The sequence below is a fragment of the Apis mellifera genome, linkage group LG6, assembly GCF_003254395.2.
Source record: "Apis mellifera strain DH4 linkage group LG6, Amel_HAv3.1, whole genome shotgun sequence".
In the NCBI taxonomy this organism is placed as follows: domain Eukaryota; kingdom Metazoa; phylum Arthropoda; class Insecta; order Hymenoptera; family Apidae; genus Apis; species Apis mellifera.
Genome location: NC_037643.1, coordinates 9224602 through 9240516, shown reverse-complemented (window position 1 = coordinate 9240516; position 15915 = coordinate 9224602). Strand labels below are relative to the sequence as shown.

Below are 15915 nucleotides of genomic sequence, written 5' to 3'. Positions count from 1 at the left end.
TATTACGTAATAACATATTTGACAAATTTTCTTCTAATTCAATTTTCTCGAAAATAAAATCTGAAATGAAAAAAAATTTTTTTTTTCGATTTATCTTTATATATAAAATTATTCTATAACATTCCATTCAATTCTGTAACATGTTACAGAAAATACATAATATGAAGATATTGCTTATAAATTTTTTTCCATTTTTATAATCATTTAATAAAAAAAAAAAAAAAAGTTACCTATCTTTGAATCTATTCATTCAAATAGCATTAAGCCGAATTGCAGCAAAAACCGTTTCATTTTTAATTTTCGATAAGGATTTTGAAGGAATTTGTCATAAAAATCACAGGATTTCAAGGGATTTACGATTTTTTATTGTCCACTATGGAAAAATGTATTTGCCACTACCATTTTTATGCTATATATATCAATTTTAAAGAAAAAAAGGATTAACAAGTAAATTTCGTTAACCGTATGATTTTATTATTTTTCGTACTTAAATTTCCCTCAATTTTGTAAACCTTTCTTTTTAACGGATATATCATACTGCAATATTTTTTTGTAAATATATAAATAATGGTACAAATTTGTTAGATATAATATAATAATAATATAATATTTATATATTATATTTTATTATAATAATATAAATATAATATTCGTATTATTGGAATCTTAAAGTATAATTCGAAAAGACACCGATCGATACGAAATTTAAGACGACTGATTTTAGAAACAGGCTTAAAATACAACATTTTGGAGCATTTTCAAATTGTTAGTGAAAAAACTTAATTATTAATAAAAAAAATTCTAGTTTCTCAGTTGTTAACCTTTTATCTTCCAAGTAATTTGACTATACATTAATAGTCGATTCCAAAGATGTTTCATTTTATGTGCCTATAAATAATAAATTATGACCAGTGGACATTAGAACTAGCTTTTAAGTACCTGACCAGTACTAAGCTGACCTAACGACTTAGCAAAAAAACCTTTTGACAACCAGCACATTGATCTGTCTTTGACATTCTCAATATAACTTCCTTTAAAAGTACAACACTCATCATCTTCGATCCACTTCGATTCACGCCTCGAATTTCACGTTTAGTATCCATCTTAATCCTATCTTCAACCAAAAACTCTTTAAAGATTAACGGATTTTCGCACAACACGCGTAATTCCTGTCAATGTTTCGCCCGATCTAAACTGACGTGTGCTCGGTGATTTACGAAAAAGGGAGGAAGAGAAGGTGAGGTGACGAAGGGTGCAAATATTGTGCACCGTTGTCGCAATATTATCGTTTCGAAAAGACGCACGCACCAGCTCGGGCCACGCTTTATGCTCGTGGGTCCGCTTGCAAACAGATAACGCGCGACCCCGAGTGGTTTACCGGCTAGTCCTATTTGGTTTACGGCTTACGAAGATATCCCACCACCTCCAGGAACACACGTTGCTTGTATAGGATCATCGAGAAAACTCGCGAGGTATCCGAAATGTATATACTTTGGATGAACTCGTTCCACGTATTTCTAGTCTCGCAACTGATTTCGAGATCTGATCTTCCATACGTAAATACCGAATCTTTCGTGAATATAGATATACGATGCTATGCTCGTTCGCGAAAAGAAGACGAAGTAACATTTGCGTCTTTGTTAGATGCGCTTTAGATGTGCGCAGTACTTTGAAACGAAGTAGCTATGAGGTTATTTTTTTCTTTGTAAATTAATGCGCAGTTAAATAAATTTTCTGTGAATTGTGTGAATTGTGTGAATTGTGCATATATGATTGCATAGATTGTGTTATTTAATGCTTCTCAAGATCAAATTCAAAGATAATAAAATAAAATAACGAGTATTTTTTGTGTTTCAAATCATCTAATGATTATATGCGAGAAATTTTCGTCTTCGTGGCAAAAAAATGTATAATTTGATAATTCATAAAAATTTGTGAAATCGAAATATAATCAATCAATAAATCAATGATTTTGAAACGAAATAGTTATGAGGTAATTTTTTTTTTTTTTTTTGTAAATTAATACAAGATTAGATTTATAAATTTGCTGTATCATGTTCGAAACGTATGATTGCATAGACATTCTACGCATCTCAGAATCAAGTTAATAAAATTCAAAACAAATAAAATAAAATAGTATTTTTTGCGTTTCGAATTTTAGTTTAACGAAAGAAATTTTCGTCTTCGTGACAAAAAGATGTGCAATTCGATAATTCATAGAAATTTATACTTTAAATCGAAATATAATCAATCAATAAATCGATGTTTTGTCTAAAAAATTAAGAATAAAAGAATTAAGAAAAAACAGAGACATTAATCCATCAAAAAAGTAACTAAATCTCGAATAAAATTATTTGAAATAATTATCCATTAAAATGACTTAAATAATTTATTCATAGACATTATGGTTAATTCGCTTTTCCATATAACCTCAATCGTTTGGCATTACAATTATTTGTAATTATTATTATCTTTTTAAACAATAAATTATTAATGTAATTTATGAAAATAACTTTATTCAACTATTAAATTTTGCTCATCACTGAAAAAGAATTTATAAAATATACATTTTTCAAACAAACAATTTAATTATTGTTATCAAAAATTCAATTTATCGTTACAATTTAATTTCTGTTTTTCAGTTCAACCAGAGATCAGTATCGCGTCAACTTCTACGAAAGAACAAAGAGATTTTCTCTAGAATGGAAGCAACAATTTTTAAAGTCGACCTTCATACTCTAGAAAAATGTTAAACCATGCGACAATTTTCTAGACACCAGTTGATACATCGCGGACCTTTTTCTGTTTTCCATAACACCCGTGAAAATCTGGAGCAGTCCCGTTTCTTTTTCCTCTGCATACCTTTGACCATCTCTATGGGAATTACTCCAGTGATTTGTTGCTTCTGTCGTCGAAAATCGAAAAAGAGAATACAGGCATGGAGTACCATCCATCGACGCGATGCTTGTTTGCATATTTCGACACTTGGAATGAAGATGGGATTTGTATTGAGAATCGATAGGTATTGTTACAATATTTTCAATGTTGTGAAAACAATTCTTGTAATATTTTGTAAATCTTTTAAAGATTTAAAGAAGATACCGTAATAAAATATTAAATAAGAAATCTAGAGAAATTATAGCGTGATAAATTTAAGAATTAGAAATCATTGTTATATATAAATTTTTGTCACGATATTATTTTTTATATTTACAAAGAAATAAATGATAATCGTAATAAAAAAAAAAGAAATATAATATTTAAAAATTTCTTAAAAATTGGAACTACTCAAAACTATACAATATTGAAAACTCTCTCTTTTCATTCTGTTTCGAGTCCTTTCTAGGTTAAACAAACGAGAGAAAAGAATTTTCTCCCTTTAGAAGATATTTTATGCGTGCATCGAATTTTGGAAACCGACCAATCCACTGGTAAAGAACAGAGTGACAGAACACGGAAGTGAAAGTACAAGTACCGAAAAGACAGTTAGGTCAGTATTGGTCCCTTATTGTTCCAAATATCGCTAAAATACAAAAACCGCAAAAGTCATAAACCGTATTTTAACGTTTTTCAGTTTTGGTTCATAGGATCCCTTCGCTTCGCACACCTCGAACGAGAAGCATGCAAATACGGTGGACTCGTCAAAGGGACGAAGAGCCGTTCGAAAATATATAATTCAGACCGTAAATGGCCCTCTTACGGACTGGTAAAACGGTTAACTTTTAACGTGACCGGCTTAGGTATGGAACCTTGGAAAACGTAGTTTCCATGCGAAAGGAAAAAGAAGCGACGAAAAGTGTAGGACAGATCGCATTATCCTTTGATAAAACGACTTCTTGGCGGGCTAAAGGTGGCGGAGGAGAGGGAGAGGGAAGGAGGGAAGGGGGAAAAAAAATGCGAAGCGAAACTCGTTATTAAGAAAACGAATCATAATGGAAGGTGCTTGAAAGATTGATGGGACAAAGGACGAAGAGATAGAAGTTGGTGTAACTTCGCTCTCTGTATAATTTTATACAGGGCCTAAGAATCGGGATGAGGCCGGTGTTAAACGTTCCGTTTGATCGATGCGAATGTTGAAGAATGAAATTTCTTGACGGATTTTTAAGGTTGGTTTAAAGAAGAGATCAGCAAATATGCATTTATACATAAGATATATTTAAGAACTTTTTATTTTATTGTATTTTAATCACGTTAGGAAGAAATACAACAAAGCATCGAGATACAATAAAGAGAAAAGAAAAATACGTGAATTCAAAGAAAAATACGTGTGTGTGTGTGTACACGTTCATGAGCAATAACAATTCGATATCTATAAAACAGTGAAGAAGAGTCATTTGTTATGTCTCCTGAAGGCCCAATCATCATCGCCATATAAAGAAAGAGAACGAAAACTTTGACTGGTCTTGGAAAAAAAGAAAAAGAAAAAAAAAAAGGGAAGTATTCACCTCGTACACCCTTTCGATCGTTTCAACAGCAATAAAACAGCAGTAGCATAGATATATCCTCGATGTTATGTCATCGATCGGAAATATCAAACCGTTCCACGAATCTCGTTACCGCATCGAGGAGTAATGACCTTCCGTATCAAAAGGAGCATTGGAAGATTCCATTTCGCGAAGAGTCTATCCCCCTATCCATTGTATTAAAAATATTTTATGTAGGAAGAAAAAGAGGAGGAAACGAGAAGAGAATGAATTCTAAGAGGGAAGGGAAGAAGAAGAAGAGGAAATGTGCGGTTTTTGCTTTTCCTAGGACGTAACGCCGCGCTTTATGATTACGAACGCCCGTGAACGAGCATCGTGATCCTCGTTACGACCTCGTAAAGAAACCTTTTAAGGTGTCCACTCGGACCTTTCACTCGGACCTAGCTTCGATCGACGCTTCGCGTAGATGGCGCGCGTCCATCTATTTTTGAGGTTAAGTTTGAAGTCTTAAAGACATTAAGATTATTTATTCAATGCATATGAAATGTATATATATATATATTTTTTTTAAAATTTCGATCATTCCTATATCTACAATTATATTATATCTATTATATGAAAGTAAATTGATTTTTTTTACCATTCGATGCAGCGTCAAAAAATGGGATATTGATTTTCGATGAATAAAATGGCGAAAAATAGAACGGAAATCCAAAATGGCTGTGCATACTGAGGATGACACTCTACTTATAAAGGAACGTCAGATACGTGAGAAAACTCTTTTTCATCTTTTTTACAAAAGTTCACACGTCATAAATTAGAATGTATATACGTTTACTGTATTGAATATTGCTCTTAAAGTGAATCTATCAAAAAAAAAAATATATATATATATATATTTCTCATCCGTTCCAGAAATGATTCATAATTTCTCACGCGAAAATTTCCCTTTTTCAGGCTTCCATTTCCATTTCCAACGGAAGGATCTCGAAGAATTTCTACGGCCAACGCATAATTCTTTCGTAATACCGCGATAAACCGTGAGAGGGGTGAGTGTTTCTCTTCCAAAGGCTTGTCAAAATAATGTTTGTCTAGCGCGAAAGCCTCGGTAGCGAAGGCACCAAGCTTTGTCGGCCTGACGCTCATCGCCGGGACGCGCTCCACCCACGTCAGTTATGAGAAGTTATGGCTGTTATGATTGTCATGTTTTGTCAACTCCTTTGTCAACGACAAAGGGGCTGGCAGCGGGAGGATCATGAGCTTTTCGACAGCCGAACCGTTTGCCGCGTTTTGCGGCAAGGTTGGCCGAATAACCGGGCAGAGTCGGAGCACACAAAAGTGTCACCGGAAGTTCTGTTGGCATAAAATTCGATACGTCATTCCCGCGAGAAGCCCTCTCGATCGTATACTCTCCGCTTGAATGCTAGTTTTCGCAAGGTGGCCGTGTTATGGGAATATCACGCTCTTGGTTAAATGTCAATCACGCGGCGGATGCTCTTTCTTTACCTTTGCAATTTTATACGCGTATGATTATATAACGTTCAACGAGATGTGTAGAAGCAAATGTTTAAAAAAAGAAAAAAAATTTGTTTTGAAACTCTCCACAAATAATCCATGCGTGATCCAGTCACAATGAACACTTTAAGAATAAATACTTCAATCTTAAATAGAATTTAATATCAAATAATTCCGTACATATCATATATTTTACATAATGATAAAATATTCTTCTAAAATTAATACAAATAATTTCTCTTAAGTTTAATTTTTTAAAAAATTCTTTCTCCTGCAAATTTAAGCCTACCCCGGATTATTTTTGTTACAGAATTAATCACGTCCCCAAATTGATCGATCCCCGTGGACGAATTGGATCCGAAAGGGAAATAATTTCCAACGAAGGCAAAGGAAAATTTAGCCAAACGCGAGGCCATTCGAACGTTTAATCTCACGCTTCGTTCCCCGCGATCAACGTGAATCACTTGGAAATAAAGACGATGTTTCCACAACCCCGGGAAACATTGGCGATTGATTGCACCGAGGGTGTAGCCATTACAATTGCAGCGTGAACCTGGGAGGGAGGGAGGGAGGGGTACACTCGGCCCGAACATCATCCGGGAAAATCTACGGTCCACGGTCTATTTTCCACGACTATTAGTCTAGCGAGTTAATTCGATGGAAGCAGAGGTATCCGCGGGTAAATAGAAAACGCTATGAATCGTGCCACTACGTGACAGAGATGAGAATATATATCCGTGACGCAAGTTTAATTTAATCTTATTTAGCCTCGCAATTTCGCCTCGCTAATTTCTGTGGAGATAATCAAACGAAATACAGTACTCGAAAATTTACTCATCGTCATTGCATAAAATATATTCGTTTCTTTGATTTAATTTGATTAATGATTAATTCGAGAATAAATTGGGCAAGGATAAATTCAAGCAGATTACCAAACCTGCAATTTTTTTTCCTCGATACATTCAATACACTCTATCTTGTTTTCATTTTAACGAAATGATAATAGTATATTTACAATACAATAGTGCTTCGAATAAAAACAAACGACTAATAAAGGAGAGATCATCTCTGTTTCCATCCTCGTTCGAGGTCCATTCGAACAGGTGCGACATCGGTGTTGATACGTGCCGTCACAATAGAGAGAAAGAGAGAGAGAGAGAACGTCCGCTATAAATCGCCCGAATCCCAAACCTTTCCTCTCTCGATACCGCAAGAACCCCTCTCACTCCCCCCGATCTATTGAAAAAAAAATGCCAGGAATCATTATTTTTCTCACCCTCGTGACCGTCCACCCCAAACGCAAGCAACCAAGACCAACGATCTGTGCGATGCAGGGACACCAACGATTCTGCAATTATCGTGGAGCAGACGCGAATGCGTGACTATGATAAATCTACGATAGTTCGTCGGGGGATTTATTGCACCGTTGGCGCGAATTCGATTCCGGTTGGAGGAATGGACGGGTGCAAGGGTGCGTTTCGTCCGACCAATCCAGATCCGATCACGGTAATAAAAATATATCGGGGAACACCCTGGTGTGGCTATCTTCGCGTACCACGGAAGGGGGCCATCTCTCCCAAGTTTGACGAAAACGTAGCCAATAATCCTCGAAATCCATGCGAGAAATTTGAGAAATTTTGTTCAAGATTTGATATTATTATTCGAGGAAAATGAAGAAACAGGTAATTTATAATTTTATATTTATCGTATTTTAAAAAATTCTCTTTCAAAACGCATCAATTACAATTTTCAATAGGAAAGGAGCATCGATAGATAGTGATGGAAATTCTTTACGTAAACTCTCTCTCTCTCTCACCGTTCCATCTTTCCTACCTGAATTATTATCGTATCCCTTCGAAAAAAAAATGTTACCAAATAGACCGAAAAGATCGGCGAGCCACGAGTGGGTAACAGGGGAGGGAGTTTAGATAAAACAAGAGGCGGGGTCTCGTTGTTGTTGGGGATCCCCTCGTGGAAAGAAGAACGGTGTGTACGATGGTCGATGATGAGAAGGAGTGTGGAAAATAGAAAAAAAAAAAAAAGGAAAAAAGAGCTCGTGCTTAGCACGCGTTGATGGCTCGCCACAGAGGCAAGATGACGATGATCATCACGGGGACTTCGAGGCCACACCTTGGCACACAAGGGTGGACCAAGTCTTTTGGACGAGGAGGAAAAAAAGTATTGATGTAATATATGCCCACGATCTCTGGTTCGAATCTCGGCTCTCTTTTTTTGCAAACTCCCTGTTCGACGCATGGATGGTGCTTCTAGGAGATAAATTTCTTGAATGGAGATATCAGGAGGAGGGATAACTAGGACGAGTCGAAGAAATTAATCCTTCGTATTGGGTTCAGATATTTGTTCAATTGTTTTAACAATGTTTGTTGATCAAGCTTTGCGTTACAAAATTTTCGACTTGGTTCTTCTCTTAATTCCTTCTTCCTCCGGTTCTTCTCTTTCCTCCCCTAAATAAAATAAATTTAAAAACAATAATTCTATTTCATATTTCGATATCGAATAAGGGAGAGGAAGAGGAATGGCAATAGAACGAGGAGTTTCGTCGAGGAGTTTGCATCGTTGAATCGATTAGCTCGATGTCATCGATTACACGACGGAGTCTCCGAGACTTCGTCGAGTGTTCCCCATTAGCCGAATCCGATGTATCACATAATTACTGGCTGGTATACCGATGAATGAAAATTATTCGTCTGAAGTTGGCCAATTACCGGTCGAGGATAACGTCTGACGGACGATCGTCAACCGTGAACCCACTCGAGGGGGTTAGATAGGCTTAATGGACGATTCCTTCGTGGCACGATCCGTTCTCTTCCAATACGATCTCTTATCTCGTGGAAATTTAGTCGGATAACTGTCTGAATAATGATAATGATAAGTCTAATCCATGCTTCATCTACGAGTAATGTAGAATTTCTTTATTGACGATAATCGACGCAATGATAAAAATAATCAAACAATAGCAACGTATCGAAACGCGAGATCGATAAACAAAGATTAAAGTCTTCTTTATTCCTACGCTTTCTCTCGATTTCTTTTTTTAAACGAGTAACTTAATCCCATTTCTCGATCCATCCAGAGACAATAAACCACCGTGCATTGTACACGTGAGGAGAAAAGGGAGGGACCAAGTTAACCAAGGACAGATGCTTTGTATTGAGAGAAAAGAAAGCGCGTGCCACCACGTCTAAAAATACCGGAACACCCCCGCTATAAAAGTCACTTTAAAGCGATCCAAGGCATTCCCCTTCTAATCTTTAACCAGTAACATTTCGTGTAACGAGTAACAGTCACTAATTCCAGTTACAATTGGTGGACGGTGTTCCATCCGCAGCTGCTGCTAATCGTTCTTAAAAAGAGAGCTACCAGATTTCGAATTTTAAACAAAAATTTCTTTTTTTATTATCGTCCATCTCTTTTTTGTAAATTATCATTAATCCATCAAAGATAACTTGAGAGAAAGAATTTGATTAATCGTTGATTAATTCATCATTGGAATTTATCAAATAATGATCGTTGAAAGTCAACTTTACCACAAGGAGGATCCCTCCCCTCAACTATTCCATAAAAAGCCTTGGCTGGATCATGGAAAGAACCCCGAAAGAAAGAGGCAAGCGCGTGCCGATGATACATTGTCTCCCTATTTTTCCGTCTCCACGTGCTATCTATGCGTCTACGTCGGTTTACATATTTTTAACCACTTTTTTTTCCTTCGAATCCGGCTCTCTCTTCTCCATCCGTCCCTTTCGCTCCACGGTGTTTGTATCACGGTCTCGATGCGCACGCGCACACGCTACACCCCAAAAACTGGATATTTCTGGTAGGAAAAAAAGAGCGAAAAAAGCGCGGATTCGTTACACGCGCGAGGGTCGTTCCACGAAGCGTGCAAACGGCGCTTGAAAATCTGGAAAAAGAGCGAGAGAGAGAGGGAGAGAGAGAGAGAGGATGGATTATCGAGCGAAGAATCGAAAGTTGGAAAAAAGGGAAAAACCACGCATCTGCGTGTATGGGTGATGGTTTGGAGAAGACGAGGATGTGGGGAACTGTTTTCTGAAAAAAAAAAAAAAAAAAAAAAAGTGAAAATTTAACAGGGAGGGCGCTGGAAGAACGGAATAGGGAGAGAATCGAGCCACGGCGCTCTTTTATTTTTACGTTGGGCGCGTGCGGGAACAATGATGGAATATATATATATCCACCGTTCTCGAATCCTTTCATCGATTCGTTGCTCGCGTATATAAAAACGCGTGAATGATGTACGTACTCCTTCACGCTTGGCAATCGCAACGATGAGACGGTTTATCTCCTTTTTGTCACCGTTTCAGACCTTCTTCCTAGAGGCATATATCGGGTTACATTATAAGGGATAGAGGAGGAAATTTTTGATCTATTTTTCTGTAGATTTTCAGGATAATTCGTTCGATGTTAATTATATTATTATTGGTGAAATATTAATTTGATATTAATTTTTTTATAAAAGGTAAATTATAATATAAATTTCAGTATTTTTAGTGTTCTTGGCTTGAAAAGATTCCGTTCAAGGAAAAAAGCAGTCATCAATGTTTATATTGATCGAGGATATTAACGTGAAACGATATTGATCGAGAATATACTCGATCAATCTTATCCACGAACTCTAAGAATGTAGCATATATATTCAATTGAACTTAAATTGACTGACGTTTCGCATTGACTGCAATTCCTAATTGCCAGAACATTTAAAAAATTTTAAAAGAAGAAGGAAGAAAATATAGAAAAATTGAATTTAAAATAAATGAATGATAAATATTCGTTGGAAAAGTTTACACGAAAAGGTAATAATATGTTAATTTACAGGTTACGTGACTACTACTAATTCTTATCGATCACCTTTCCACCGTCCGTTTCTACGAGCCATAAAAAATGTAACGATGTTCTTCGCACGTTCGTACGTTATCGAAACCTGTTAGATGTCTCGATATATGGCGGACAGGTAGAAAGGTGCACGAAAGAATCTTCAGGTGCAACCTGGTCGGAATCAGATCGACAAAGAATTAATTCTCGAGAACACGCGTGTGTAAAGCCTGTCCTAAGAATCACGTGCCACGTATAATACGTGAAAATCGAGAACCGGCTTTTGCTCCTACAGTTACGTTACTTTTTCGTATATAAAATATCGGCTATGCTTTCTATGACGGTTAAAACGTGTGATCGTTCCTCCTTAATTAATTCTAATACTTTATGCATCTTTGTATGTAAGATTTAGTATTTCTTTTATCATTTTCTTCTCGAGGAAGAATAAATTTTGTATCTAATTTTAAAATTTCCAATAAAAGATATTTTAATTAATACCTTGAAAAAAAAGATAAAACATTTTAATTAAACGGTTTATCATTCTATTGATATATAATTTTCATTCTTGAAAATAATATTTTTTTTTTAAATTTTTATGACAGCTGTGTTGTAATTAATTATCCTTGTTCAAACGACATCGAAGCTAGATGGGAATCGATCCAGATTTCAGCCAATAAAGGAGCAGATTGATGCACGGCAGAATGGCCGTGTTGTGACAGCGGCCTTTTTCTTCGAATAAAGGGGTGAGCGGACGTGGCTGAACACGAGAGACCCTTCTAGGGATAGGGTTGTGCAAGGGTTGAATCACAGTAATGGCGGTGTTGCTTTTCAAAATGGTGGTATACGTTACGTGATCAATAATAATAAATATTATTAAATATTATTAAACCTTGATCGAATCAAATCGTTATCGTTATACGAATTAAAAAAAACAAGATACATTTTTATAAATATTTGCAAAAATACAAAATTTAAAATATAATAATTCATCTTTAATATTTAATATTAAATTTCATAATCTGTTGAAGAATAATTATAAAAATTGCTACTTGAACGTTTATCTAATCAAGGATAATTGCGTTTCTAATTATAAAAAAAAAAAAAGAAAATGGCATAATCGAGAATTAAGAAACAGCACGTCGATGAGTTTGAAAATTGTTTGAAAGGAAAAAATATTCCTGATTAATATTCCCGCCATAGTTCCCTCCATTTCCTGCCTTCTCCAATCTTATATGAACAATAGCTTCGTCAATCTACTTCTGAACATGAATATTCCTCGTAGGAAGCCCGTGACTTGTTTCCTGCCCACCAGAGAAATACCTATATCCGTTGGTGGGCCGAGGCATAAATTTCAAAACGTCCCGAAATATCAACGCGCGGATCCCGTAACTCACCGGAAACGTCATCTCCGCGCAGGAAAGGTGCGAAGCTGGCTGCCTAATGAGTCCTAGGCCTGTTTAAAATGCATCGCCCAATCTTTCGCGACATCGTTTTGTTTTCTTCCCCCGTTATAACGGTATCCCTTCCAAGGACACGCGAAATTTATGCTACCTTTGAAATTTTTGTCTTTTAGAAAGATTAACAACTATTGGAAGAGCGATAATCGCCAATCTCTTTTTCCTTGGAAAAAATAACAATTCGTTGGCAATATTAATTAAACATGCAATTGACAGGGTATCTGTAAAAAAAAAAAGAATAACGTAGAATATAATTAAGTATTACCTATCTCCTAATTTTATTTACGTTAAATATCTTATTAATTTTGTTATAAATCGATTCTTGAAATATCGATTATTATTAAATATTCTATTTTAATTAATCATCACGAAAAACAAGCTCGATTTAAAGTAATAAAAATTCTAAATCCAAACAAAAATTGCCCTAAAAATTTTCAAGAGCAGCAATACGAGATATCTTTTAAATTCTAATTCTCTAAAACACGATCTGATTACATTTAAATACCGGCATTCGATCGTTTACATAAATTAACCGATCAAACCCAAACACAACTCGTCCATTTCCAGTTTCCGATCTTTCGGATAACATCGGGATCACGAATCAGGTCACGAGCCTTCGATATCGGGACACAATGTTCCCACATAAATCACGGATCACGGGTGTTGTTACGCATTAGATTCGTGCATATCGAGCAAGCGATAAGTTTATCTGTTGGGGCGACGTAACTCGGTGTCTGCTCGCATGCCCGGCCGAAATCAGACGCAACAATGGCGGTGGACAGACGGCCATTGAGCTTGGACAATGAGCAACGTTAGCGGCGACGCCGACCAACCCCCGATCATACAACCTCTCTCTCTCTATCTCTCTCTCTATCAATCCATCCATCGAACAGCCCCCTTTAGGCTTGCCTTCTCTACGGTCAGAGAAAGGAGGGGTCCTCCGTGTGCAGATTGCACAACCGTCCAACGCCAGCTGGCCAACCCCTTGACCCCGACAGGGTGGACGTCCGAGTCGTAAAGGGCCTATAATACGTAACCAGGTCCGATCTGACCCGAAAAAGAGGGTTGAAGAAGAAAAGGTGTCCATCCAGCCGTTACTTTTGCCACTGACCGTACGTGCGCTGCCATTAAATCGCGTTGGAACACGCGAAAGAAGTTGGGAGAAGGAAGAAGAAGGGTGGAAGGAAGAGAAGAACTCTCGTGAAACGAGTTGGCGAGTGAAAAGAAGGGTGAGTTTGGCATCTGGCGAGTGTTCTATGCCACGGTGTTTCGATTATTTCCTTCGATACAATTTAAAGAAAATTTAAATTTCTTTGGATAGAGCGTTTTTCTTTTATATTGAAATTATTCGTAACAAGTAAAGTTGAGTTTTTTAACCGTTAATTTTAATAGTAAATTTAATAGTGAATCGAATATTTCTTTTGAATAATAAGAAGAGGAGGAGAATGATGAAGAGAATGACGAAGGGAATGATCGTGTGCTCTTCTAGTCGCGGTGGAAGCAAATGGTTGAAGTAGCAGATAAAACAAGTAACCACAATGGCGGTCATTTAGGTATGAAACCTGCCAGAATGAGTCAGAGCAGCTGTACGCTCCTCTCTCCATGTTCTAAAGTTTTAACGTTAGATATCTTTCCGCTTCTGTATTCCACAGCTTTCCCTCGCCTGTGTTATTTGAAGGAATTGTTCTGCTTATCTACGCTCGCCGGAAACAACTTTTCTGCCACGAGCCATTTCATTCCCTCTTCCGTTCTTTTTTCTCTCTCTCTCTCTTTCGAGCGTGGAAAATGATCTTTATCTTTTTCAAAAATCCAATATTTTTCCATACAATTTTCTAAATATTGTTTTTTCAAACAGTAACACGAATCAACCCGAAATTCGTTAATAAATTTTACGCTCAATTATTCACAAATGTGTATTGAAAACTCGATCGAAATAACATGAAAATTACGATCATAATTATGATCAAAATTAACGAGATAATTCTTCCTTTTATCCCCATTGAGCTCCATAATAGCCATAATGATAATTTTTATCAGGAAAAAAATTCCAATCCGATGTTTTTATTGCCTTCCAAAAAAAACAAAAGTCTTAAGCATAAAAGAAAGAAGAAAAAGAAAAAGAAACAATTTCAGCAGCAGGTACTTTACGATGTACAATTTCGTCTCCATCAACTCTCCCACTTCTTTTCCTTCTTCCTCTCCTCTCTCAACCGACTTTTTTACGAGAGCCTCGTGGCGGACCCCTTTCGGCCTACCTGAACGCGTGCGTGCCACGTTTTCTGGCTTTTTGGCCCGTCCTCTCTCTCTCTCTCTCCCTCCCTTTTCTTTTCTTTTTTTAAGGCCCGCTACCTGGAGATCACAGAGGAGATGAATTAATACGTCGTGTAATGGATTAAAGCCAAAGGGCTACCCCACGTTTTTTTTCACGCAACCCTCTCTCATCGTCCTGATCGGATATATATATATATATATATATACCTGCTCACAGTGGGACGTTACGAGAAACAGCGTAATTTTCGCCCGTGGAAAGAAAAAAAAAAGAGAGATCTATCCACGAAAACCTTTATTCGGAGATGGGATTCGAGAAGGGGTCGATAGAAGGGTTGTACCCTATCGATCGATCTTTCTTTCTTCCTTTCTTTTTTTTTTTTTCTTCCTCTCCATGCTCACACCCCGAAAACACACGCAGTAATTGAAAAGCGATATATCGTTGCACGCGCGATGAAAATCGATGTTTTATGAAGTGGCTCGAAATCGTGGAACCGTAAAAAGCTGAACGGCCAGAACGGGCGACACCGACAGGTTGGGGAAAAAAAAACGCTATAAAAACTCCGTCGGCGGTGTTTACGACGGAGCGAGGCCGTCTATACGACGAAATAAAGAGGTGAGGTGGGTTATTAACGCGTTTAGCTTCCGTCGATCTCAGGGAGGGTTTAATTAAAGCAATGGATCAGATTGATGGGAATTCGAAGGTCTTGATTCGTGATGGGATAACTTGCAGCTCTGCAAATTGATATAAATTGATATAAATATATCAATCCAAGGTAGTTCGATTTTTCCTTGCTCGTATTTCGTACGAAACGAACGTTTGAATTTCCTCGATTTCTATGAATGCTATATATATGAATATCTTTTGGAAATATATTTCGAACTCTTGGGATTAATTTGATTTTTATGGATTCGACGAATCATTATATTCCATAATTAGCATAATTAAAGTTTCGTTATTAATTGTTCAAAAATCTAATCTTAAAATAAGAGGAACGTGAGTAAGAGAAAGATACAAAATTTGGTAAAGAAAAAAAAATATAACCTGATCTAATAAGATCTTATTTTGAAAAAGTCAAAGTCTTGGAGGAGGTGGTTGGCGTGAAAGTACATAATCGTAGTGATTAATTTCAACCTTATATTTCTTGGATCTTCTTTCTTGGAATTTTATATACATATATATATTTTAATCAATCGCACGATTTGCAAAAAAAAAATAAATAAATGTCTAGATTTTTATTCTCCTTCGACTCACGATTACGATTATATCTCGTGGATATTTTTTTTCGTCTAGTCTCTAGGGTTAAAATTCACCTGTCTCGAAGGGGTGCTAATCCTTGCCTGGTCTCTCTAACCCTCTCCAGCCATCTCTATTTCGATGCGTGCGTGTGCACGGCACCTGTTAC

General features: G+C 36.6%; 1 long non-coding RNA gene across 1 annotated transcript; it reads left to right on the top strand.

The window, feature by feature from the left end:
• Nucleotides 1-3289: 3289 nt before the first annotated feature.
• On the top strand, nucleotides 3290-7616 carry LOC113218877. Its single transcript, XR_003304954.1, has 5 exons — nucleotides 3290-3490; nucleotides 3575-4106; nucleotides 4196-4916; nucleotides 5382-5473; nucleotides 6250-7616. It is a non-coding gene; the product is annotated as an uncharacterized LOC113218877 (long non-coding RNA).
• The last annotated feature ends 8299 nt before the right edge of the window (nucleotides 7617-15915 follow it).